This window comes from Plecotus auritus, assembly GCF_963455305.1.
Source record: "Plecotus auritus genome assembly, chromosome: 7".
Lineage (NCBI taxonomy): Eukaryota > Metazoa > Chordata > Mammalia > Chiroptera > Vespertilionidae > Plecotus > Plecotus auritus.
In genome coordinates, this window is record NC_137774.1 from 22,085,896 (window position 1) to 22,093,500 (window position 7,605).

A 7,605-nucleotide genomic window follows, 5' to 3' on the forward strand; every position below is an offset into this window, starting at 1 on the left:
GGGTGGGAGAACGAGGCTGCGTTCTAGTTGGAGTGAAGGTAGCACTCGGAATAGCATTGTCATTCTTTCCTGTTTTGTCTTCAATTGTACCCGTCTGTTTTCAAGCCAGGAAAATAAAGTAAATGTATAGCTATCAAACTACTGTGTAGCAAATGATACTCTCTAGAGTAAGGATCTTAAATACAAAGGTCTACAGAAGGGCCAGGCAGATAGGGTACCTGGATGGGGCGGCACGGGGTAAGACTGTAGGGAATCGTGGGGACTGTGGTAAACTGGAGAGCTTGCCCCTCCTAAGGAGACAGCAGCTACTCAACCCCAGGTGGCTATGGCCCTAACCAAGTTGTGTACTCACGTTGCCTGATCTTTCAAGTTTTCAAGAGAAGCTGGAAATTTATTTCATTATGTGAAGTCTCATTTTTATTTTTAGAATGCAAAGTATTTTATTTTTAAACTTCTAAATTTGAAAACAAGACAGCCTAGGTTAAATAAATAATATAGTTTTCCAAAGCTGAGTGTGCGCATTGGAGCTCAGTTTTTGTGCTTGAAGTACGAAATAACTTTCTAAAACTCCTAGGCAGGAACACTACTGTTTCCATGATCCGTGATGAGATGAACTGATCAATCTCAGCTGGTAACATCCCTTTTTCTCCCTTTGGTAAGAGTTTAAAAAATTCTAGAGCAGATGCATTTTTCTTGTCTTATACGGACAATTTCATTCCAAATGTCCCCCAAGAGACATATACCACATACAGGAACCCATCTGCATCCTTCTCACTTTCATGCACTTCTGAAATCGGCGTGCACACGCTCGCCATGCAGTGCCCATTCACTAACAGTGCCTCGTTAGCGTTGAGCTGCAAGCACCTTGTCATTATCTCGATGACTTCACTCATGCTGACATGACCAGGTACAAGGAACTTGGTTTTGTCCAGGACAGGAAGCTGCTTCTCGCCCTTGTATGGCTGTATTACCACCAGGATTTGGGTCGGATGCTGCTCTCAGATGAGTTGGGCATCGTCTACTCTTTGTTCCAAGGTGCAGCGCTGTGTGAATGAAGGTCTTCTCTGAGGCCAGGGCGCAGGAGGCTGGGCGGGGACAACGAGGCAGAGGGTGCCGGCAGCTTTAGGTGGCGGCGGGTCCAAGTCAAGTCTCCTTATTTTTATCTGTTGGCCGCTAATGCTGCTTTAAAAATAAACAGCAGCAGCATGGTGTGAGTCAAATAAAACATGTGTGAAGATGAATAAACAGAATCCTCATATGCTTTGGAGTTGGGAGGTCCTGTAGGGAGACCTGTCACGCCCCACCACTCATCATCCATTACCCCAAACAGGAAGAGAAGTATTTTTTACCTCTAACAGAAATATGTTTTTCTACTCCACGACTCCAGCAGGAAGAGGGAGGATCTTCTCCTCAACCAGCAACCACTCAGTTAATGAAAGACTTACAACGCAGCCAATGAAAGACTGTTACAACGCAGCCAATGAGAGACTGTTACAACGCAGCCAATGAGAGACTGTTACAAAGCAGCCAATGAGAGAGGGCTACAACGCAGCCAATGAAAGGCTGTTACAACGCAGCCAATGAAAGACTGTTACAACGCAGCCAATGAAAGGCTGCTACAACGCAGCCAATGAAAGGCTGCTACAACGCAGCCAATGAAAGACTGCTACAACGCAGCCAATGAAAGACTGCTACAACGCAGCCAATGAAAAGCCATTACATTTTGAATTCCTAGTTTCCTCCAATGGACTCTTTGTTTACAACAGCCCCTCTGAACCCTCCTTTCCTCTATAAAAGAACTTTCTCCTTTGTTCTCTGGACTTGCCTGTGGCTTGCTATTCGATTGGATGTGCTGAATTGCAGTTTCTAGAATCTCAAAGTTCTAACATGATCTTTGCCAGGCATGTGTGGACAATAGCAAACTACAATCAAACAAGCAAATACCAGAGAAACTGTGGAAGGAAAATGTGTTGTGTTGAGGTTTGTTAATTTGTTCACTGTTCTTATCTAACTGGAAAGCCTTGAATGGATTTATTCAATAAGTCAAGAAGCATTTATTGGATACCTAGTATGTGCTAAGTAATGAGAAATTTAAAAATTTTCCTGTAAAGGGCCAGATAGTAAATATAGACATTGAAAGCTGTACAGTCTCCATCACAACGACTCTGTTCTGCCAATTGTAGTTTCAAAACAGCTTTAGATTCTGCATAGACGAGTATGGCTGTGTTCCAATAAAAATTTATTTATAGTGGGCAGGAGTCCATGGGCCACAGTTTGCCAATCCCTGATCTAGAAGATGTAAAAGAGTTTGCAGCCTAATGCAATAGTTTTCTTTAAGGAAACCTACATGTTTATGCTTCGCTTATAAACACAAAGAATTAGGTGCTATCTCTATAATTTTAAAGTTATATTTGTCAGTAGGCTATCCAAAGTAGCTCTCCTAATTATTTAGTGTCATACATCCTGTAAACATAAACAAGTTACTACAAACATTGGAAATGATGTCCATGCTACCTAGCTACTGAAGTGAGTTTGGCAGGGCTATCTGAATATGCATTTCATTTATGATCAATTTTCACAAAGGAAACAATTGCACGGGAGAACGTTGAGTATTTGACTGAGCTAGTTAACTCAGTGGGGTGATTCAGTTCCTGTTTTGATTGGATTTGAACTGTTGTGAAGAGGCAACGTAAAATTGAATACAACTGTTTGTTTCCTGAGTCCTAAGGCTTACTACTTGGAACTTTCAAAAACATGTCCTAAAGAGAACAAACGAAGTAGCATATCACTTCCATCTTTTATATCCTCAATGAAGTAATAGTACATAGAAGATGCTAAAAAATATTTTTGCTTTATGCGTGGAAGGCGGACAGATGATAACCATGTTAACTCCTTTAGATGTAACTTTTATGAAATATCAACTAAAGATGCCTAGCCATGTACGTGGCTGTGGGTATTGTTGATTGGGTACCAAAAGCGATCCATAGCCCCCTTCTCCTTTGCTTTCTGCTAACATAGACTCCCTTGCAGGTGAGAAGTCCACGCGTTCCAATTCTGGCCAACGAGATAGAAACACTTGTTTATATCTTGGGGCTTGTTAGAACTTTTCCTAATAGGGACTGGTTCAGTTTGATCTCTATTCCTCCTCTCTTCTGTCTGACCTAGAACATAGGTGCAATGCCTTAGAGGTTCAGTAGCATTGTGTAATCTTGAGGACAAAGGAGACAGACTGAGGATGGTGGCGTGCAAAGAAAGAGGAAGGCCTGGTGAGGTCACCGAACAGCCACACTAGTCCTGAACTGACCACCTTCGTGTTTCTTATTGCAAGAGAAAAAACTTAGTCCCTGCGGAGTCAAGCCATTACTATCTGGTTTTCTATTACTTGCAGCCCAACCCAATCCTATATATTTGGGGCTATTTTGAGTTTCCTTCTATTCTCACAGTCTTCAGCATTGCACAGGAAATGAAATTTCTGGCATCCAATGCAGTTGTATTAATTCTCCAACTCTTCAGACTGTGCCACTTTAAAAAGTTGGGTTAAAGACACTTAAAATCTTTTTTTTAAAAAATATATTTTATTGATTTTTTACAGAGAGGAAGGGAGAGGGATAGAGAGTTAGAAACATCGATGAGAGAGAAACATCGATCAGCTGCCTCCTGCACACCCCCTACTGGGGATGTGCCCGCAACCAAGGTACATGCCCTTGACTGGGATCGAACCTGGGACCTTTCAGTCCGCAGGCCGACGCTCTATCCACTGAGCCAAACCGGTTTCGGCGACACTTAAAATCTTGTTTCAGACTCAAATAATATCTGAAGATGAAAATTCACTGGTTTTCTTTGGAAGAAGTCCTATTACAATACATCAACATCAAGTTCAAAGAAAATGTTCTACCATATAACTTCTAAGGAAATCAAAGGTGTTGTCAACAGATTCTGAACTTGTTTCAGGTAGCAAACATTTTATGCCAACAAATTGTCCAAAAAGTATTTGAATATAGTCTACATTTTAGAGTTTCATAGGCCTCCAACCTATTGTATTTTGTGACATATAGATTATTATAAAGACCTTTCAAATTATTTTAAGAGTCCCAGTTGCCAGATTTTGAACAATGTGGGCATCAAAAAGTTAATGATGGTAATGGATTATAGCACATTAAGTAAAATGTAAAAATATTTATAAGTTCACAGTGATTCACAAGCATGCCAGCTAATAAATGTAGGCGAATGACAGAATTAGACTTTGCAACTGCCAATACAATGATTGATTCAGGGTAGCATCATTAATGGGCGCTAAAGTCACTGAGGGAAAGGATGTTGGGGAACAAGATAATCATACGGTTTCAGAGTAGCATCCCACAGATCAATTAATAATTTCGAAGAGAAATGCATTTTTGCCATTGAGAGATCTGTTAGACACTGTCATAAAACCAAGAAATCAAACTTGTTATCACCAATGATAAAAGATGGCTTAGTGTGTGACTCGTTGCAAATCATTTAGCTTCCCAGAGTCTTGGTTTCCTCATCTACAAACAGAAGATTATCTATGTGCCACAATGTGAATGGGCCCTGAAAACATTATGCTAAGTGAGAGAAGCCAGAAACAGAAGCCACGTAGTATATGATTCCATTTATATGAAATATCTGACCGAATAGGCAAATCCATAGGAGTGAGATGTCACGGGGAAGGACTTCTAAGCACTGTGAGATTTCTTTTGGGGGTGATGAAAATGTTTCAGAATTTAGATAATAGTGGTCACACAAGTCTGTGAATATACAAAAACCACTGGATTGTACATGTTAAGAGGGTAAATTTTATGGTATAGGAATTGTATCTCAATAACGCTCTTTAAAAAATGCAGTAACATGCAATTACCATAGAACCTAGCAATTCCACTCCTAAGAATAGGCAAGTGGGAAAGAGACAAAAAGAAGATTAGTAGTTGCCTAGACCGGGAGGGGCGGGGGACAATGGGGAGTGACTGCTAATAGGAATGAGATTTCTCTTCGGAGTGATGGAAATGTCCTAAAATGGATTGTGGTGAGGGTTGCGAATCTTCATCAATATACTAAAACTTTGAAATGGTACGCTTTCAATGGGTGAATCAAATAGTATGGTATGTGAATATATCCGAAAGCTGTTAAACAGGTAAAACATTAAAATATTTTAGGTTAAAAAAAAAGGAGATGATAATCCCGGTATGAGGTCTAAATGACCTCATTTTTGTCTTTGTTCACATAACACCTCATGCCACCCGCCCCAACACATACTATTATTTATCACACCAAATCATCGCTGTGAATGCTTTTGTCTTGCCCCCTGAGCTGAGAGCCCTCTGATAACAGAAACTTTTTTAAAATGTATTTTTATTTATTTCAGAAGGGAAGGAAGAGAGAGAGAAACATCAATAAGAGAGAATAATTGATCGGCTGCCTCCTGCACGCCCCCTACTGGGGATCCAGCCCACAAGCCGGGCATGTGCCCTGACTGGGAATCAAACCATGACCCCCTGGTTCATAGGTCGATGCTCAACCACTGAGCCACGCCAGTGGGGCTGATAACAGAACCTTTCTAATCCACCCAGGGCCGGCTTCCTGGGTATGTGACCTGCACAGCCACACAAGACTCCCTCCTCAGAAGGGTCCCACGTTTGCTTTAGTACTCTGCTGTCACCATCTTGAAATTCTCCATTTTTGAACAAGGTGCAGGTGCCCTCATTTTGATCTCGCACTGAACCCTGCAGATTTTGTAGCGGTCCTGGATCCACCATTGGGCCCCGCACAGCTCTGCGCAGTACTGATGCTCAGTGGGTGTCCAATAAAGGTTCCTTCGCTTTCCCAGTCCCAGTCCTGAGACTTCCCCCGGAACAGTGCCTCGACCTTCAACACAGATCCACCCAGGGCCTCCCGGGTGCCAGGAAATGTGTCAGCAGCTGGGGACACAGTGAGGCGCCAAAGCCACAGCTGAGGGCTCTTCCCCTTCCCAGCAGGGGAGCTGCGGAGAAGGAGGCTGTGCCAGCAGCGCACAGGGCCCCTCCCCACTAACCTCCACAGCCACCACCGCGTGGGACTCATTTGTACTTAGAGACAAATGCATCACCTTGGGACTCCGACTTTGTGAGTTCTGCTGTGTAATAGGAAGTAGAAGGCCCTAATGAGTGCGGTGAGACTGCAGTTCTTTCCTACAGTGGGAAAGAAAAAGTCGACTCTGCCTTTCTCAGTATGCTGTGGTCTATCACAGTGACATCTATTATTAAAGAGATCTGTCAGCACCTCTTTTTAAAAAATATTTTTTTATTGATTTCAGAGAGAAAGGAAGAGGGAGAGAGATAGAAACATCAACAATGAGAGAGAATCACTGATCGGCTGCCTCCTGCACGCCCAAAGCTGGGGATGGAGCCCAAAACCCCGGCATGTGCCCTGACCGGAATCGAACTCTGACCTCCTGGTTCATAGATCGATGCTCAACCACCCAGCTATGCCAGTCAGGCTGTCAGCACCTCTTAATTCAATGCAGTTCCTAAGGACAAAACACTATGCTAGTCACTGCTGATAGGAAGATAGTAGCTGGATCTTTGTAAGCGTGTCGCACGAGCTCTTTGGATGAAGATTACAGTGGGCTACAACTTCCTGGGGAGTCAGCAGAGAGCAGTAGTCGTCGAAATTCCTGATAGACCTGGCTTCCACTTGATCGATGTGCTTTCCTAGGGGCGGGTCCCAGGGGCAACTCCTTAATCTCTGTGGACTTCAGTTTTCTAATCAGTTAGTACAACCCTGGTGTCACAGGGCTGTTGTAAAGATTAAATGAGACAAAGCATGCGCAATAGTGGCACGGTGTCTAGCACTTAGTAAGAAAGTCACACACAAAAAACAAAACCTAAAGCATCCTATAAAACTGTGCTGTTTTGCCCCCAAATGGCTAACTAGTTCTGTTCCTGGCCCATAGCCGCATGTTATAAAATACCTCTGCCTGCAACGTCTATGTCTCTAGCTCAAGGTGAAGGCACACAACGCCAGCCAACATCACCCGACGCTGTGACGTGACATGACGTGACGTGACGAGGCGTGACGTCAGTGAGCTCCTCTTTCTCCCTCCCCGTCTCCGTAGTGAAGCCCACACCTGCTCCCACACCCCGGCACACCGTGTTGTGCGGGGAAGGCTGAGCGAAGGAGCTGGGATGGGGATGCTGGGAGAAGGGGGTTTGACTTACCCTGGCACTGTTTTGCTTCTTTGGGCCTTAGAGCCCTCCTCCCCAGCACAGCCTGCCCACTGAGCACCCAAGTTGGGCTCTCCCCCAGGCCCCGCCCCCATCACTGGACCGTCATGGGAGTTGGCTGCTCCCAGGGAGGACAGCATGACCTTGAGCTAGACAGCTTTCTTCAGTGGAGGGAAGGCAACTCCCCAAGAGACTCCTCTGAGAGCTGTCAGCCAACTCTCCCAGCAGGTGGGGGAATGGGTGCCTCAGTCCTGAAGGGGGGACTCTAGGTGGGCAGCTCAGCACAGAATCAATGACGAGAACTAAATGGTAGGCATTGCTGTTCTAAGTTTCAGCCATTCCTAGCGGTGATGGAATAGGGACGGGCTGGGGGAGGATAGAGGGTATG

General features: G+C 44.2%; 1 pseudogene across 1 annotated transcript in view; it reads right to left on the reverse strand.

Moving 5' to 3' along the window:
- Window positions 1–698: 698 nt before the first annotated feature.
- LOC308254944 (microtubule-associated protein 1 light chain 3 beta-like) overlaps window positions 699–7,605 on the reverse strand; it is a 9,836-nt pseudogene continuing 2,929 nt past the window's right edge. Inside the window, exon 3 of the transcript in view lies at window positions 699–1,182. The product of the transcript in view is annotated as a microtubule-associated protein 1 light chain 3 beta-like (transcript). The remainder of the gene's footprint in view (window positions 1,183–7,605) is intronic.